At 39.3% G+C, this 19,687-nt stretch overlaps 1 protein-coding gene across 11 annotated transcripts in view; it reads right to left on the bottom strand.

Annotated features, from left to right (window-relative positions):
• The window catches only part of Numb (NUMB endocytic adaptor protein), a 161,709-nt gene extending 149,473 nt beyond the window's left edge, over window positions 1–12,236 (bottom strand). For 5 of the 11 annotated variants that reach the window (XM_076849918.1, XM_076849905.1, XM_076849915.1 and 2 more), the window contains exon 1: window positions 12,151–12,236. The gene's annotated coding sequence lies outside the window, so the exon portion shown is untranslated. Of the gene's footprint in view, window positions 1–4,457; window positions 4,518–5,399; window positions 5,477–11,953; window positions 11,976–12,150 lie in introns of those variants that run through there. The other 6 variants (XM_076849907.1, XM_076849911.1, XM_076849910.1 and 3 more) reach the window with 5 other exon arrangements.
• Window positions 12,237–19,687: the final 7,451 nt, after the last annotated feature.

Genomic DNA, 19,687 nt, shown 5'->3' with positions numbered 1-19,687 from the left:
TCCAAATCGATAATTCTTCAAAGACATACAAATAGCCAATAAGCACATAAAGATTCTCAACATCATCAACCATCAGGGAAATTAAAATCAAAACCAGAATTTCAACTTAACCCTGCTAGAATGATTCTAATCAAAAAACAAATAAAACCTGGGGGGAGCCGGGGGCAGGGGTCTAGCTCAGAGGCAGAGCTAGTACTTCCAAAGCTGTGGATTCCATTTCCAGGATGCAGCTAACTTTGAAGTTACTATATGACCCAACAATTCCACTGCTATGAAATTACTCAAAAGAAGTGAATACATATCTATACAAAAACCTGTACATGGTTCATATCAGTTTTATCTGAATAGGCAAAAAGTGGAAATCCAAAATCTATTATTAGGGGGAAAAAAAGTTTGTATTTTAAAGTGTAATACATGCAGGGCTGGGGGTATGACTCAGCAGCAGAGCATTTGCCTAGCATGAGCAAGGTCCTGGGTTCAATCCCCAGCAGGATAAAAAAAAATTACACACACAATACATCCATATAATGGAATACTACTCGTCAATAAAAAAGAATAAATTATTGACATACAGAAAAAAGTGGATAGATCTCAAATTAATTAGGCACAGTGAAAAAAGCCATATGGATTCTCTCAAAAAAAAAATTACATACACACACACACACACACACACACACATCCACACACACACACACATCCTATGATTCTGGGAAATGCAAATTAATGTATAATGATGGATAGCAGATCAGGGTTGTTTCCAGTAGGGGAAAGGGATGGACTACAAAAAGGCACAGAAGTAAGGCATGGTGGCCCACACCTATAATCGCAGTGGCTCAGGAGGCTGAGGCAGGAGGATCACAAGTTAGAGGCCAGCCTCATCAACTTATTGAGGCTCTAAGCAACTTGGTAAGATCCTGTCTCAAAATAAAAAATAAGGCTGGGGTTGTGGCTCAGTGGTAAAGTGTTTGCCTAGTATGTGTGAGGCACTGGGTTCAATCCTCAGCAAAACACAAAATAAATTTTTTAAATAAATAAAATAAAAAATAAACAGAGATGGATAAGTGCCCTTGGGTTCAAACCCTGGTACCAAAAAGAAAAAGAAAAGCACAACAATTTTGGGAGTGATAAGTATGTGTCTTGCCTTGAATGCATATATAAGTTCAAACTATACTTTATATACAGTTTAATTTATGCCAAACATGAATAAAACTGTCAAAAATGTATATGCTATGTTGAGGGAAGAAATATATATTAGTGTTTCTGAAATGGTACATTTGGGTAAGAAAAAAAGTAGAAAGAGTAATCTGAGAGCTTTTATGTATGGCAAGCATTTTTAAAAGCCAAAATATTGAACCCAGGGCCTTGTGCATGTGAGGCAAGCACTCTACCAACTGAGCTACATCCCCAGTCCTTAAAAGCCAAAATATTTTAAGTGACCACCACTTAGTAATAGCTGAATAAATCATGGAAATAACCAAAGCTACTCTGAATTCAGTCTAGTCTTTAAAATAGAGTTTTTTTTTTTAAATCCATTTCAATATTTATTTGAACAATGAAAGTATACATACACATGTATGTTTAGAACATATTACTTTAGTATATAGATAATATTTGATAAACATAATAGATTGTAGAATTCTACTGCAGAAAACACCTACCCCCAATTTTGCAGGTAACAGACTGAAAACTGTTGATAAGGATATTCAATGCCAAGGAGACTCAATACTTAAATATTAGCATATAAAATAGAAATCTAATGAAAAATTTATCTAATAAGTTCCATAGTTATACTTCATATTCCAAAAGAGTTTAGTGATTAGCTAAAACTCATGCCAGTAAGAATTTACTGTGACCTAAAAGCAAAACATAGCTGAATTAAAATGAAGATTCAAGTTTTTCCAAGGATAACTGAAAATATGAGTCAGGAGAATTCAAGATTCCTTTACATGACAACTGAAGTTTAAGTTTCATAGTACAACTTAATGCATAAGACTTTCTTAAAGTCCCTTCCAAAAACACAGAAAAAGTTTTTACCTCCGACCTGCTCCACTAAAAATGCTGGATCCTTGCAACAATAACCAACACTGAGAGTATTTACTGTGAGCTAAGCACTATGTTAAACTGTTTAACTTTACATGGATTATCTCAAATAATCCTCAAAGCAATTAATTTTTTCAGGCGAGAAAACTGAATAAAGCTAAGAGTTCATTTATGCAGAACCCAGTGGCAATGGTGCACACCTACAAACCCGACTCAGGAAGCTGAAGGAGGAAGTTTTCAAGTTGGAGGCCTGCCTAGGCAACCAGGGAGAATCTGTCCCAAGATAAAACAAAAAAAATGGGCTGGAGTTGTCGGTCAGTAGTATAGCAAGGACCTGAGTTCAATCCCAGCACCATAGAGGGAAAAAAAAGGAAGAAAAGATGATCAGTCATGTAAATGAACATTTGAAGTTCATTTTCTTACCAATATTTTCAATATAGTACATGGTAATGCTGTCACTGCAAGAATAAGGAAGACTTAAACTATGATAGGAAATATTCTTTCATACTGCCAATAAATAATTTTCAAAAATAAGATTGTGTCAACTCTTTAAAATAGTTAACCATTCAAAAATTAAGTTTATTGATGAAATTTAAAGAAAGTCATTACATCACGAATGCAATGAAAAATGCATACCTACTTTTCATCAGACAATTTAAAAAACAAAATAACTTTTTAGCAGCTTTCTACACATACAGATTCCTCCACCCCACCCTACCCAACGCTGGGGAATTAAACATGTCAGGCAGGTGCTCTATCACTGAACTACATTCCCAGCATTTTTCATGTTATTGTTGTCGAGACAGGGTTTTGCCGAGTTGCCCAGGCTGGCCTCAAACTTGCAATCCTCCTGCCTTAGATCCTGAGTAGCTGGGAAAAAGATTCTTCCTTCACCTCTGACCAAATTCTTTACTAAGGAAGAAATAGGGCTTAACTTCTGAAATAAAAATCTAATTCTACTTGAATTGTGAAGAAAAATGTTGTTGTTTGCAATTTTTATTTCTTACTATTTAATTTTTGAGACATGATCTCACCATATTCCCCAGACTAGCCTCAAACTCCTGGGCTTTAGGTGTCCTCCTGCCTCAGCCTCCCAAATAGCTGGAACAGGAGGCACAAGATACCTAGCCCAGCTTTTATAAAAATGTGTTAACTCTTGGGAAAAATAGCTGATTCTTTTTTTTTTAGTTTTCGGCGGACACAACATCTTTGTATGTGGTGCTGAGGATCGAACCCGGGCCGCATGCACGCCTGGAAAGCGCACTACCGATTGTGCAACATCCCCAGCCCCGAAATAAGCTGATTCTAACTGGCATCTAGAACTAATTTAAAATCATTAATAATATTGTTAAATAAAGTCACTCAATAAAAGCAATGATTTTGATAATAAAATTAACATTCAATTGTTTTTTCTAGTAATAGGGTTAGTGGTTCCCACTGTTAACCAAACACTCATATACTTAGAAGACCACGTAATATGCTAGAGATACAGCCTCTGACCATCCAAGGCTAGCCTCATCTGCCTCCTTCTAAAATATGGTCTAATCCACTAATCTAAATCAATCAAAAACAAAGATAATAAATGCCTAAAATACATGTAAAGTTTTAAAGTCAAGTGTTTTTCTTAAATACCATATTGCTTATAATCACAGTATCTGGAATATTAACTTATCTTACAAAGAGAAATTTATAGTAAGTCTAAAGTTGTTTTAATTATTAACAATACCATGAATGCAGAGCCTCCTACAAGCAAAGCATTATACAAAATGCTTTTCATTTAATTCTCGCCATCAGTCTAGTAAGGAGGACATATAAATTCCTCTTTACAGATGACAAAACTGAGTTTAAGAGAAGTTAAATAAACTTCTCAATCAGTTAACTAATAAAGTCAGAATTCAAGAACTTAGTCATAAAATTATAAACTTGAATTTTGTCTCTTTTACCATGCTTTTCTCTGAATACAAATGGTACCTTTTTCAATTTCATTATGTGCCAATGACAGATATTTTTCTGCAATCATCAAGGTATTCTGTGGTTCTATAAGATCCTAGGTTTAGGGCTGGGGCTGCAGCTCAGTGGTAGAGCACCTGCCTCACATGTGTGAAGCACTGGGTTAGATCCTTAGCACCACATAAAAATAAATAAAGATACTATGTCCATCCACAACTAAAAAAATTTTAAAAAAAAGAGAGATTCTAGGTCCAAAAAAATTAAAAGGATTAATCTTGATTATGAAATACTAAGAGCTAAAATTCCTTACAAGAGTTAATTCTATTACAAGCAATTAATAAATTATCCACGATACAACGTACCAGAGCTACACATATGCACAACTGACCCAAATGAAGCACTGCTAACTTTGACTTTGCCAAGGCCAAAGGTATCCAAGATCAATCTTAACTAAGTCATAAATTTACCTGATTGCTAGTTCCTGGCTTTTCTGACTGCATTTATTCAGAGCCATGCAATGTTCTACAGATTTCGGTCCTGCTTCTTCCCTGACTAAATGGAAAAAATAATAATAATAATTTTCAGATAACTATATATATGTTAGTATAACCAAGATTCCATAATTAAGATTTGGTTGTTACATCAGAGAATTTGAGACTGATTTTAGTTAAAAGAATCTAAAGTAGCAGCCAGCAAATGGGGAGAAATAGAATTTGGATGGAGAGAAAGGGAGAAGTCACTGAATATTAATTACTAATATAGCAATTCCTTGATTAATCCATTCCATGACTAAGGGAAAGCCTGGCAGGGTGGTGCACACCTGTTATTCTAGCTATTTGGGAAGCTGAGGCAGGAGGACTGAAAGTTCAAAGCCAGCCTGGGCACTTGGTAAGACCCTGTCTCAAATTAAAACATTAAAAAGGGCCAGGGATGGGCTGGGGATATGGCTCAAACAGTAGCGCGCTCGCCTGGCATGCGTGCGGCCTGGGTTCGATCCTCAGCACCACATACAAACAAAAAATGTTGTGTCCGCCGAGAACTAAAAAATAAATATAAAATAAATAACTAAATAAATAAATAAAAAGGGCCAGGGATGTAGTTCAGTGGTACAGGTACCCGATTGCTAGTTCCTGGCTTTCCTGACTGCCTTTATTCAGAGCCATGCAATGTTCTACAGATTTCAGTCCTGCTTCTTCCCTAACTAAATGGAAAAAAAATTAATAATCATGTGTGAGGCCCTTGGTTCAATTCCCAGTAGCACAAGGGGGGAAAAAAAGAATGACTAGGAAGTTCCTTCCTAATCCTTTTCTCCACTGGAGAGGACAAGTAGGAAGGCTTGCCCTAGCTATGGTTGCTATTCCCAGAATTTGCAGAAGCAGAGATAATGTTGAGTCTTCTTCCAAACTCACATGCTCAAGGCTGGGGATGTAGCTCAGTGGTAGAGCACTTGCTTAGCAAGCTCAAGGCCCTGGTTCCATCTCCAACACTGCAAAAACAAACCAAAATAAAAAACAAAAAACCCAGTGATAAATCAACATGGTCCTACACAGCCTCTCATTCTCTAGGACTAGCACTTCTCAGTCTATTTACTTGCATTCTGACATGATTTTTTGAGTGGAAGAAAACAAAGGAAGATTTATAACAATTAAAGCTGCAGAGAACTAAGAATAAATACATGGAAGAATGCTGCAAATAGGACCATCCTCCTTTACATATGTCACTCCAGGAAAACTGCCAAGAACCACTCACTTCTCTAGACATACTTCCTGCAGATTCTCCAGACTCTTCCTTAAGCACATGTCTGTATTCTCATTCTCTAGTATTCCTTGTTTTTGCTTTAAGATCTCTAAGTGCATAATTTTATATTCTCCAAAATATATGGAAATAGTGTACTAGTATTTAGTAACAATACTAGTACTAGTATTTAGTAACTATTCATCATTATCTGTGTCTCACTTCTGAATATAAATCCTAAAGTCCTATATAGTATTTCTACCTATAATAATGAAATTTACAATGTTATGCTTAAATTTTGTTACTAAAGCATTTACCATAATGTCAAGATAAAAATAAGATGGCAAAAAAAAATTCTTCTTGATTTAGAAAGTTTTGTGGGGTTTTTTTTGGGGGGTGGGGTTTTTTTTGGGGGGCAGAGGTTAGCCCTTTTTATTTTTAGACAGGGTCTTAATAATAAATTGCTTAGGGTCTCATTAAATTCTGATGTTGGCTTTGAATTTGTGAGCCTCCTGCCTCAGCCTCAGGAGCCACTGGGATTTCAGGCTGCACCCTGTGAGAATACATTATTTCATTTCTCTTAGCCCTTCAAGGAAATACAAATCAGGGTTCCGAAACTTGCAGAATTAAAAATCTTCCTAAAAATCAAAATCTATTAAACACAATGTATGTGTTTTAGAAAATCCAAAATAAAATGTAGCTTTTCAAGTACTTTATTACATAAAATACTTTTTTTAAGGTGACCTTTCCTTTTTTAAAAATTTTGTTTTAATTAGTTATATATGACAGCAGAAGGCACTTTGATTCATTGTACACAAATGGAGCACAACTTTTCATTTCTCTGGTTGTACATGATATAGTCACACCATTTGTGGAATCTTACATGTACCTCGGGTAATAGGCCAAGTGATTTTTCTGATAAAGAAATTCCTCCTCCATCCCCCAACACTGGAGATTGAACCCAGGAGTGCTCTACCACCCAGCACTTTTTATTTTTTTTCTCCCCCAGACAGGGTCTTGCAAAATTGTCCAGGCTAATGTTGAACTTGCAATCCTTTTGCTTCAGCCTCCCAAGTAGGTGGAACAACAGATGTCAACAACCACACCAGGCTAACAACAGAATTCTTGAAGCAAGCTAAAAACCAGATACAGAGGTTTTGCGCTTTTACATAACTATATTTTTAGGCACCTAAATTTCCATTAAGATTTAATGTATGAGCCAGGCATGGTGGTGCATGCCTGTAATCCCAGCAGATTGGGTGGCTGAGGCAGGAGGACCGTGAGTTCAAAGCCAGCCTTGGCAACTTAGTGAGGCCCTATAATTCAGCAATACCCTGTCTCTAAATAAAATATTTTTTAAAAGGGCTGGGGATGTGGATCAGTGGTTAAGTGCCCCTGGGTTCAATCCCTGATACAAAAAAAAGAAATAATGTATGGGTAGTTAGTTGACGGCAGCCAGATGCCTGTAATCACAGAGACTCGGGAGACAGATAAGACGATCACAAGTTCTAGGCCAGCCTGGGCAATTTAGGGAGACCTTGCCTCAAAATGAAAAATAAGAGATGTAGCTCAGTGATAAAGGCCTACATTCTATCCCATGGGTAGGGGTTGGGTGAAAAAGGATAAGATTTGGGCTGGGGGTGTACTCAGTGGTATAGTGCTTGCCAGTACATGTGAAGCACTGGGTTCAATCCTCAGCACTTCATAAAAACAAATAAATAAAATGAAGGTTATAAAAAAAAAAGAAGAAGAAGAATGCAGGGCTGGGGTTCATAGCTCAGTGGTAGAGTGCTTGCCTCACATGTGTGAGGCACTGGGTTTGATCCTCAGCACCACAGAAAAATAAATAAAATAAGGGCATTGTGTCCATTCTCAACTAAAAAATATTTTTTAAAAAATGCAAAAACAATTTTTTTTAAAAAAAGGATAAAACTTCCATGAAATAGAAAATAAACTTGATTAACTCATTAATTAAACTTCCATTTTTAAAAAATCATTTATCTGAATAAACCTTGGTAAGTGAAACTGAATCTCACAAAATAATACAATTAGGAGCACACAGTTTCTTTGGGATTTAAAAAAACACAATTGATTCAACTATAGCTTAACAGATCTCACTACAAAGTGAGTTGAGCAATTAAAGCTATTTATAGATAAGTATGATTAAATTATGGATAAATAATAATTCAACTGAATAAAGTCCACTTATTAAGTAACCAAACTGTTCAAGGTTCACAATTATGTAGAATGAACTTCTAGATTTTTTCCCCCATACTTAAGATTTTACATTTTTCCATCACTTGGTATAGAGATGTGTGATCTATATAAATGTAAAATGACTGAAAGTGTTAGGGATATTCCATTTAACTCAATTCAAGAAATCAAAAGCTTTTATCTATGGAAACTTTGTGACAAAAAACTGAGTAAATTTGTTTTATTTGAAAAAAAACAAAACCTGCTTTTGCCTTTGATTTCAAATATGTTATTTGAAGGCTGGAAAGCATAAACTTTTTTAAAGAAATAGAAATACTTGTAATCGAATTACATTTTTTTAAATTCCATTAGTTATTGATGGACCTTTATTCATTTATTTATATGTGGTGCTGAGAATCGAACCCAGTAACCTCACACATGCTAGGCAAGCACGCTACCACTGAGCCACCACCCCAGTCCTCAAATTACATTTTTTAAAGGAAAAAAAAATATCCAAAAATCTTGATGTAAAGCTATGGAAATAGTTTTTTCACAACTTCATAAAAAATTAATGAAAGGTTATATAATATCCTGGATTAAAAATTGTAAAGAAAGCTACAAGGATCTCTTTCAGTTTTCAATATTGATTTTTGTTATCATATCCATAAAAACAGATCTAAATCAACTCTATATTGTTTTCAAATAAACCATCTAGTTTTCAAAAGAAAAAAAATCAAATCAAGAAGAACATAAAATATATTCATCTTTTAAAATTTTTTTAGTAGATGGACACAATACTTTTATTTATTTATTTTACTTTTATGTGGTGCTGAGGATTAAATCCAGTGCCTTATACATGTGAGGCAAGCACTCTGCCACTGAGTCACAATCCCAGCCCAATATACATATTCTTAATATAACTTTGCATAAATACTGTGGATTACCTTTAGGTTCCTCAAACAAGTTAAATTTACAACATATGCCACAACCAGTTCACTCTCTGGGGAGAAAACCAATGAAACAAAAGCTCCTGCTTAAAAAACAATTGTCTTTGTAGGTAAGCCTCTATCCCAGTGCATTTTTCTGTCAAGTATTAACACCATTTTCTTCTCTCTACAGAAAGCTAGAAATCATATTGCTGGTTCCTTTAAAAATGTATTTTGTATTAGGTCAAGAAAAAAGCCAAGAAAATATTTTGACAGTCTAAACACAAAATACCTTTTCACTTTGTTTTGAAATGTTTCTTATTTTATTTTTGCTTACTTTCCATACCTGAAATGTTCTCAAATATTTCAGTGTCAGTTGTTTACTGTCAATACATCTGTGTATACTTAGGGTTTTTGTATTTTATTATTATTATTACAGACAATGCTTTACAGTACAGTGTGTGGGGGGGGTGTAAACAAGAGGGCCCAAGTGAAACAAAAGTGGAAAAACAGCAATTTCTCTTAAGTCCTTAATGCAAAAGATTCTCAATATCCAAAAATATTGAGTCAGAGGCACAACACAATATATAACACCAACACAAGAGAAACCAAATCAGAAACCAAAAAATTTAATGAAATGTCATCATCTGAGATAGGATAACCATGTAAAGATCTATGAGTAAATAACCCAGCACTAGAGAGTTGCTCTTACTATACTGAATGGCTCAAGAGTTTCTCAAACTTTGAATGTAAAAAGTTCATTTTACATTGTGACCTAGTACAAACATATATGAGAAATTTCCCAAAATAATACTTTTCCTTACCAACTAGTTTATTCTGTTCTACTTCATTGTATTTCCCATGATGATGTAATCTGGAAATTTGATTTTATAAATTACTAACTAATCATGATCCAAAGTTTTAAAAACAGGCTTAAAAAAGGGTACCCTGGGGCTGGGGGTGTAGTTCAGTGGTAGAGACTTGCCTAGAATGAAATATATTTAAAGGGGGGGGGGTACCTATCCTTTATAATAGGATCCTTTTTGCAATTTGCCTCTAATTGTTTCTTTTGCAGGATGGGCAGGTAGTTTCAGGCTGCTAATTATTACTATTTCCTTAAAAGCAAGTAGTTCTTAAAGTACAGTCCCTTAACCAACATAAGCATCACTTAAGATAAATACAAATTCTTGGGTCCCACCCCAGATCTACTGAATCAGAAACCCCAGGTGGAGCCCAGCATGGTGGCATCTGCTTGTATTTGCAGCTACTCAAAGCTGAGGCAGGGGGATCACAAGTTCTAGGGTGCCTGGGCAATTTAGTGAGACCAGCAGTCAAAACAAAATTTAAAAGGGGTACCCACCCCTTTTGTGGCCCAGCTCAGTGGGATACTGCTCACCTAGCCTGCACCAGGCCTTGGGTTCAAACCCCAATACCACAAAACAAACAAAAACAAACCCCAGGTGGGGCCAAACAATCTGTAGTTAGCAAGTGATTCTGAGGTTAAAAAAAAAAGTTTGAAGATCTCCACCTTAAAGAACTCAGATCTTTAGCCTCTACTCAACAATCCAATTCACAGTGCTATGTTCCAGTCACTAGTCTAAAAGCTCTACAAACACTAACATGTAAAAATAAATAAAAATTTAGAACCCTATTAAATAAAAACTGTTAGTAATGGGGGGGGAGCGGATTCTGGCACCATGGGGCATGCCTGCAATCCCAGCTACTCAGGAAGGTGAGGCAGAAGGCTCACTAAATTCGAGGCCAGCCTGGGAAATTTAGCAAGATTCTATCTCAAAATAAAAATTTTTAGAAAGAGTCGTCGGGGATGTTGCTCAGTGACAAAGTGTTTGCCTATCACGCCTGTGGCCCTGGGTTCAATATCCAACACTCCAAAACAAAACCAAAAAACTATCAGTCTCCCCAATATACAGATGAGAAAACAGCAGAGTTAAGCTGATCAAGCCAGGTGGTGAAACTGGAATTTAAATTTATTTTCAATTTAGCAGGGTATGACTATCCTTGTCATGAATATCTTCCTTCTGATCAAGTCCCCAGTTCCAGTCCCTTAGTTCAAGTGCTCCTTCCCTTTCCCCTCTCAAATTCCCCGTCCTGTCAACGTCCTTATTTTCTAGTATTATGGCTGTCGTCCTAAAACAAATTTCTAAAGCAGTGGAATGCAAGTTACTTAACCTTGCTTTTTAGGACTTTTTCTCTGGTCCTAGATGGGATCTTGGTATTAATTATGAAGCTGAAGTTTCTAGTCTTTCTGAAGACCTTAGAACCTATTACTGGCACCACCATTAATTTCGCTTATCTACTGTCCTGGCTAGTCTCCACAGGACCACTACTCTCTTCCTGCGCAACTTTCTCGCTCGCTGGCGGCGTCTACTACTCCCTTCCTACAGGGAAATTACTCTTCCCCTCCCACCTCCACCCACCTCCATTCCATTTCGCTGGAGGGAACTTCCACTTCCCCGCAGAACCCTCACCCGATCTACTCCTCGAGGATTTCTTTCCTCGTGTCCCGGGGATCTTCAGATCCACAAGCTGCCGGTCCGGTCTCGGGTCTCTGATCCCAAACTAGCCGGGGGGGGGGGGGGGGGGGGCAGGGCGAAGCGGTTCCTCCCCCAAGACGGTTCAAGGTCTCGGCGGGTCGGACCCTCGGAAGACCCGCCGCTCGCTATCTCCGCAGGGGCCCTTCCCCTCCGGCCGGCCGCCTTTCTCAGGAGACTTCTCACCCCGCTCAGTGACTTTCCTCAGACGCCCCACTCGGACCCAGGCCGCCCCCTGTCACTCCGGACCCCGGCCGCCCTCGGGCTCCCCACCTCCCTCTCTCTCCGATAGGGGCCACTCCCAGTTCCCTTGACCCCCAGTTCTGGCCGCATCCGCTGCTCCCGAGTTTTCGGGGGCTCCCCCTCTCACTCCCAAGTCACCCCGCCCTCGGACTAGTCACCCTGGGTCACCCCCCTCTCTCTGGGACCCCAGTCGCTAACGTCTCCTCAGGGAGCTACCTCTCACACAGCCGCCTGCAGTCAGCGCCCCAGACCCGAGCAGCGGGATGTCCCAAAGGACCTCCCGGCCTGACCCGCTGGTGTCCGGCGCCAGCCTACCTTCCCAGCGCGAACTCCAGGAACCGGGCCATTCTCCCACCAGCCCAGTCAGGGCGAACTCGCCTCCGCCCTGGCCCCGGCCCCAACCCGGCCCGTAGTCCAGGCCCCCTTCCTCCGGCCTCCGCCTCCGGAGCGCTGAGCTGGAGTTTCCGCCCCATCACGGCCTCCAAACCTGAGGCCCACGTTACAGCACTCACCTGCCGGGGCCCCCGACCAACTCCCGGGCTGCTGCCTCTACCTCGGCCGCCAGTAGCCACCAAGCGCCACCACCTCCCCCATGACAACAGGCCCACCCTATATCATACTTCCGACCTATCCATTGGACCGTGGGGCGGCGGCTCTCTGCTATGATTGGCTCAATTTACCTGCCCGTCATCGCGTCTTTAACGCCCCTTTTCCTGGACCGTGTATTCGCCCCCGCCCGGACCTGGAGAGCCTTAGACCAAGCTTTATTTGTAATTGGTTGATAGTTGGGCAGTTCGAAGTTTTGATAGGCTGCTTGAAGTGTCTGTTAAGTTAACTGGCAAAGGATGTGACCACCACGGTTGGTTCAAGCTTGTGCAGTTTGGTTGCGCAGTAGAAAGCAAAGAAGGGGCAGACGCTCACATCCGAGGTTTCTGGGGAAGGGTTAACTCTTTGTTGTGGAGTGAAAACTCTTCCCCTTCTCCGGCTCCCTTCCTACAAGACGAAGCTTATCAGTGCCAACTTATAGAGGTAACCCTTGCAAAACACCAATACCAGAGGTTGTATTTAAGAAGTATTTCTAATCCCCTGGAAGAAAGGTACTGTAAAGATAAAAATTTCCCCTTTCCTTGAGGTCCCAATGCTCCCAGTTTCCTTGAAGTTCTTTCCGGGAATCTCCATGCCAGAAGGTAAAGAGCAGCCTTCTATTTAGCAGCAAACAGTCCACTTCAGTTGCGATTATATAAGTCGTCAATAAAATGAAGTGTAACCTCGAGAGCTCTCCAGCTTCCAGACCCACTCCTAGAGGGCTTCTGACAAGTGACCAGCCAGTCATCAGCAAGTTTTGAATAAGCGGGCCACATTTTACCCTTGTGGATGTTCTGGAAATAAGAATTCCTGCCCCCTCCTCTCCTTCCATTCTTGCTTTTTTTTTTTTTTTATGTTCAGCAGTTTTTAAATAGTCCTACTAGTTGTGTGTCAGATACTTTAAAAGCTTGTGTTTTTTTTTCTAAACCTCTTCCTAGCAGTCTAAATTAGAGCCATTGAATGAATTGCAGTGTTTGTTTGTTTCTTTCTTTCTTTTCTGTCTCTCTTGGCACAATGCACAAGAATAAATGATTGCATTTTTTATTCATTTGGGTACAAATCACAGTAGGCATTTTTGAGAAATCTGGTGTTGCTATAAAAACTCTTGTGCTCCTAGAAATATATTCATCATTAGCTTTTTTGCTTTTCTTTTTAATTTCCACCCACTTTTCCTGCTCCTGAACAAGAAAATACTGTCCTAATTACTCTTAGAATTTCTAAATCATATTTAAATTTACCTTCTTCACATATCTACCTATATACTAAGCAAACCCACAGTCCTTGAAACATACATGAACTTCATCAAGGATCTGTTCACCTCACAAGCACTACTTTATGATTGGGATCTTTCTGTGGGACCAAGTATCTGGACTTTGGAAATTTTGTACTTTGCCCCTACTTTCTTCCTGCTAACTCTTTGTTCCTATCTATTTTACTTACTAACCTATCCTTTGCAGAGCAAGCTACAAGGAAACTAAAACTGTATGGTTTGTTATCCAGAAGAAAAAAATAATAATTTTCTAGCTTATATTTTTAGTCAAATTTAAATAAATTACACACTTCTATCACCAAACCAAGTGGAAATTATTCCTCCAGTAACTATACATAAAAAGTGTCTTTTCCTAGTTATTTTCCGGAACTTTACTCCCCCTTCTCTCATCCTCACCTTCCAATTTAGAAATAACCTCCCATTCAATTCACTGACTCAGAAAAAAGCCCATAAAAGGAAAGTGAAAAAGCCAAAATAACTTCAGAGATGTCTGAATCATTTACTTAAAGGAAAGATCAGACATTGACCATGATAAGCTGGAAGTCAAGATGAAAGCCTTAGCTAACATCCCACAATAAATGCAGTAACATGCAAATGTGAAGATGTCCCAATGAGAAGGAAACAGCAATGCATTCTTTCACACAGCCTTTTAATATATCACCAGCAGCTTTCTTCTCTCTAGCCTTGGCAGTGTGCTATACTACCAATTTTAGAGCAAGCTAGAAGGCAATTAATGTCCTGGCAGATAGGAAACAATAACGTCATAGGAGGGAATAGCCATTATTATGGTACTTTGAGTAATAATGGCTCTTGCACAGCCACAGTGACTTGGTGCCATAGAGAACATAGAATTAGGCCAGTCTCACTAAGAGGACCTGCCATCTAAGATTAGGAACTCAACAAAATTACTATCACAAAATGTGGGGGGAAATTGCACAAAGGTCAGTTATTCATCCTGATTCAAACACTTAATGGCTTTCATAAATGCTTTTGCTCATACATGTATATGTACTTTTATGACCGCCATTCTTTGTGAAAAATCAGTTAAGAAAGAAAATGTAAAGTAAATACATAAACCCAGTAAGAAGGAAAGCCTTTTTTATAAAACATGAATGTTTTAAAATGCTTGGAACTCACAGAAGTCTATTGTGTTATCAAAGACTGTCAGTACTGAAGAGATTGTTCCTTGAACCATACATTTTGATCTTCTGTGCATGAAGTAACCTTGTAATGTAATTACTCCATCCAGCTTCTCTTTTCCTTCCTGTGTTCTGTGCCTCTCCCTGACTCTTGGGGCCCCCTCTTAGAAAGCAAGAACACTGGAGTCTGGGAGTCTGGAGCTTTGTGTTATGTGGCAGGCTGTGTAGGTGGCAAAGATGGTATCTGTTCAGAGCTACTGGAGCAAGACTAGGATGGCAGGTATATGAAGGGCAAAAAAAAAAAAAAAAAAAAGCCTTTATAAATCCAATTAAGTGGAAAATGGAGGATTCAGAGCCATGTCTCAATATCTGAAGAGTGATATGGATGTTTTGGGCTTTGGTGGGTAGTAATGCTACTTCTTCTCCAGCTCTCTTTTCATAATGTCACTTTGCGAGGAGAGCAGAATCCAAATCTCCTTTCATATCTATTTTAGTCCAGAGAAGCAAAATCTCACCATGGCAAAGTTCTGTTTTTTATTTTTTGGATCTCCCCCATACTGCACCCCCCTCACTCCCCAGTATTCTATACACAATTCTAATTCCAATTCCAACTGGATTAGAGAAACAAACAACTGATGGAGAAGAAAATCACTCAGAAAGCAGACAAGGGCCAGAACTGTCTGCCACTAGCAGTTGGAAGCAAGCCAAGATACTGGATAAGAGGTGGTTTCCTGGTTAGGGATCCCAGAGGGTGGAGGCAGAAGGGAAGTGGGAGAGAGAGAGAGAAAAGGGAGGAGAGAGAGATAGCCAGGAAAGACAAGACAGAAAAAGAGAGACAATGGGACAGGAAAATAGAAGGTAAAGAAAACTAGAAAAAGAATCCAGAAGCCCAACTTGAGTGCTGAGCCAGCTTTGAGTCCTGCTCCAACCCCTCCCTGGCTGTGGACTTTATACCAGGTTGCATAATTGCACCAGCAAAGCACAGTCTCTGCCACTGGTTAAAAGGGGAAGTGTGCCAGGGCTCCAGCCTATGAGACTGTTCTTCTGCCACCTGGAAATCCTCTGTGAGTTCAAAGCCTACTGCTCTGGCACCAAGGCAGACTGACAAGGAAGGATAGATTCATGCAGTCAGCTGAGGTCCACATCTTCATAAAGGTGACCACTGACAAAAAAAAAAAAAAACTCTGACTAAACAAAGGCAGATTATCTGGGAGAAGATGTTTTTACCATTCCAACCTGGGCAGCCAGGCTGCTTTCCACCTTGGAACAAGGCACTGTAGTTTCAAAGTTTAAGGCTCTGTTTCATGGATGGGAAGAAAGAAAGAAAGAAAGAAAAAAAAAAGTCAGTGGAAGGGGCTGTTCTCTCAGGCAGAACCATTTGCTTTCTAATTCCAGGGCTTTTGTGACTTTTAAATACTATACTATGCTCTCTTATTGCTAAGTACATTTATTTTCCTCCTCAAGGAAAAAAAAAAAAAACAGGAAGCTGAGGCAGGAGGATTACAAGTTTAAGACCATCCTTAGCAATTTAGCAAGGACCTAATGAGACCCTGTCTCAAAAAATAAAAAGGGCTGGGGATATGGATCAGTGGTTAAGCACCCCTGGGTTTAAACCCAGTGAAAACAAAACAAAAAAAAAAGAGAAAAGGAAAGAAAGAGCACCGTTACCCCCTCAACCCACCTTGCATATTATAAGTAAGATGACTTTAAGGGCTTATAAAATAGATAGGCAATTAGCTCTTAGCTCTGCCATTGTGCTTATTGAAAGGAGCCCCTAGTTACTATCACCAGATCTATGGGTGGATCCACCATTATTCTGCAGCAGGGAGTGAGCTGTACAAAATACTTAGCACCATTTAAACTTTTGTTCATTCCTGTTTTACATGCGCACAAAGAGTTTCCTGGAAACATGGCTACTCTCCAAGGTTTCTCAGAGTAGAATGCCTTCTAGAACTCCAGTGACCCAATCACTTGGAACCTCATAAAATAGTAGACTCAAACTTGGACTCTCAAACCTAATGTATTAAAATGTGTGTGTGTGTGTGTGTGTGTGTGTGTGTGTGTCCTGGCTCTGCCATTTACTAAATGTGACTTTTTGAAAGTTAATTCATCTCGCTAGGCTTTGCTTTCTTCCTTAAGATGTGTATTAGCTATCTTTTGCTGTGTAACAAATTCCCCTACAATTTAGTAGCTTGAAATAACATTAGACAAGCATGGTGGCCCACATCTATTATCCAAGTTACTCAGGAGGCTGAAGCAGGCCAATCACTTGATCTCATGAGTTTGAGACTAACTTGAACAACATAGTAAGACTCCCATCTACAAAAAAAAAAAAAAAAAAAAAAAAAAAAACACAATCACAGCATTTATTCATTTATTATTTCAAAGTTTCTCTGGAACAGAAATCCTGTTGTGGCTTAGCTGGGTTCTCTAGCTCCGGGTCTCTCAAAAAGTCATCCCAAGGCTCATTTGGGATGGTTTTGTTTTCTAGCTCATTCACATGGTTGTTGGTAGGATTCAGTTCTGCACAGGCTTTAAACTAAGCCTTAGGAGCTGTTGGCTGGTGGCGTGCTAGGTGGCTTGCCTAGTGGGCCTTCTCACAGAGCATGTTGCAACAGGGCAGTTACTTCATCAGAGCCGCAACAAGAAGGCAAGAGAGAGCACCAGCCAGAGAGAGTGTAGCAAGACAGAAGTCACAAATCTTTTGTAATACAATCAAAGAAGTGGCCTTTCATCACTTTTACCACACTCTCTTAGTTAGAAGTAAGTCATTAGGTAATCTACACTCAAGGGGAGGGGATCACATGAGGATGTAAATACCAGCAGGTGTCATGTTAGAAGCAGCCTACTTTGGGCTAATAATAAATAATATATTATTTGTAGGGTTCATTTAAAAATTAAATGAGGGGCTGGGGTAGAAGCTCAGTGGTAGAGTGCTTGCCTAACACGTAAGTGTCTGAGGCCTGGATTCATTCCCCAGAAAAATAAAATAAAATTATGAGAGAGTAGGGCATGGTGATACACACCTGTAATCCCAGGGAGTCAGGAGGCTGAAGCAGGAGGATTGCAAGTTCCAGGACAGCCTCAACAACTTAGCAAGGCCTTAAGCAACTTAGTGAGAAGTTGTCTCAAAATTAAAAATAAAAAGGGCTGAGGAAGTAGCTCAGTGGTAAGGAACCTGGGTTAAATCTCCAGTATAAAAATAGTAATACCAACAGCAATAATAATCATTAATTGAGAAATGTTCAATTTGGGGTCATTGTATATAACAGTATATAACTGGCACAACTATTATTACTATTAATGTTATTATTCAGTATCTTTTTTTTTGGGGGGGGGTGGGTAACTGGTGATTGAACTCAGGGACACTCAACCACTGAGCCACATCCCCAGCCCTATTTTTGCATTTTTATTTAGAGACAGGGTCTCACTGAGTTGCTTAGTGCCTTGCCATTGCTGAGATTGGCTTTGAACATGCGATCCTCCTGTCTCAACCTCCCAAGCTGCAGAGATTACAGGCATGCAGCACAGCACTCAGTTTATTTAGTATCTTTAATAGCTCATTTTCTCTTCTAACTACCAGAAGAAAATCTTTTATGAGGACTAAATGAGGTAATATATATAATTCAGGACCTGACCATAGTAAGTGCTCCATAACCATTAGTAATTATTAGCATTATTATTATTATTTTATTTATTTTTTTAGAGAGAGGGAGAGAGAGAGAGAGAGAGAGAATTTTTTTTAATATTTATTTTTTAGTTATTGGCGTACACAACATCTTTGTTTGTATGTGGTGCTGAGAATCGAACCTCGCACGCATGCCAGGCGAGCGCACTACCGCTTGAGCCACATCCCCAGCCCAATTATTAGCATTATTAATGTGTAACATCTAACTGTCTCTCCAAGATATTGGAAGGAAATTCATGAACTCTGGTAACTCTGGCAACTTTGATTGGTCTTATTTCCATATATTTTGTTCCATTTTTCCTTGAGCACTCTATACTTGCCAGAGTACAAGTCCAGATTTGGGGTTCATAAAATATTATCAACAATTATCTAATTTCCTGCCTGCCCTATACCATGAAGGGTATGCTCAAAACCTGTAAGATGGACTAATTATGGCAGCACCTCCTACAAAAGTGCAAACCTAGCTCCATTCAGGTTCCAGAGATAGGGAAGTATGCCTGGAAGAATGAGCAAAGACTAGACTGTGTGACCTTTGTTTCTTTCAAAAAGTGCTGGTCACGGTAAGATCTGATGAGTCAGTCCTCACCTGAGAATGAAAGGAGAAGGAATCCTGCATAGGATCTTTAGACAGGATAAGGCACCCAAGAGGAGGCTCCCACACCTTTGTTGGAAGTAGTAAGAAACATGAGATTGAATAAAGAGCAATTTTGCAATTAGAAAGTTGGAAGAAGAGAGTCCAGTTTGCAACATGATGCCTAAGAGCTTGGGGTGACCAGGCAGGGCTGGATTGAAGCTGGCTTCCTTATAAGGGAAGAAGAAATTGAGGGTTGGCCTGTGGCCAAGGAAAACAAGGAAGTATAATTAAGGAAACCCCATTATTTAGGCTTTGAGTAATTTCTTAGGGCTCACACATTATTATTACATAAGACATGGGGGAAAAGAAAAAAAAAAAAAACTCCTGAAGTATAAATGAGTCTTAAACCAAAATTCTCTAGAAAGGTCCAAGTCTGCAACTCATTTCATCTCATCTTTTCAGATCAGGAATGTCTTTTCAAATTATTTCCTCCACCCCCACCCCCTGTCAATATTTGCACATGTTCTTCTGTGTCCCATGCAGAAGAAAACTAGCCTCACTAAGAAATGTCTGGAACTCTTTCCAGATCCAGAGTCACCTTCTCTAGCAGCACCTGCTATGGTGTCACACATTAAAGCTAAGTAGTCACAGGTAATAATGACCTGCACCTGTGCCTCCAAATCAAGTCACCTGTGCCTCCAAATCAAGTCACCTGTGCAGCTGTGATTTAAAGAAGCTTAGCAGTTTTCTGGGATACACTATTCTGGGCCCCTTCTCCTCCTGACACATTCAC

The sequence above is a fragment of the Callospermophilus lateralis genome, chromosome 3, assembly GCF_048772815.1.
Source record: "Callospermophilus lateralis isolate mCalLat2 chromosome 3, mCalLat2.hap1, whole genome shotgun sequence".
NCBI classification, from domain to species: domain Eukaryota; kingdom Metazoa; phylum Chordata; class Mammalia; order Rodentia; family Sciuridae; genus Callospermophilus; species Callospermophilus lateralis.
This window is presented reverse-complemented; position numbering and strand designations above follow the sequence as displayed.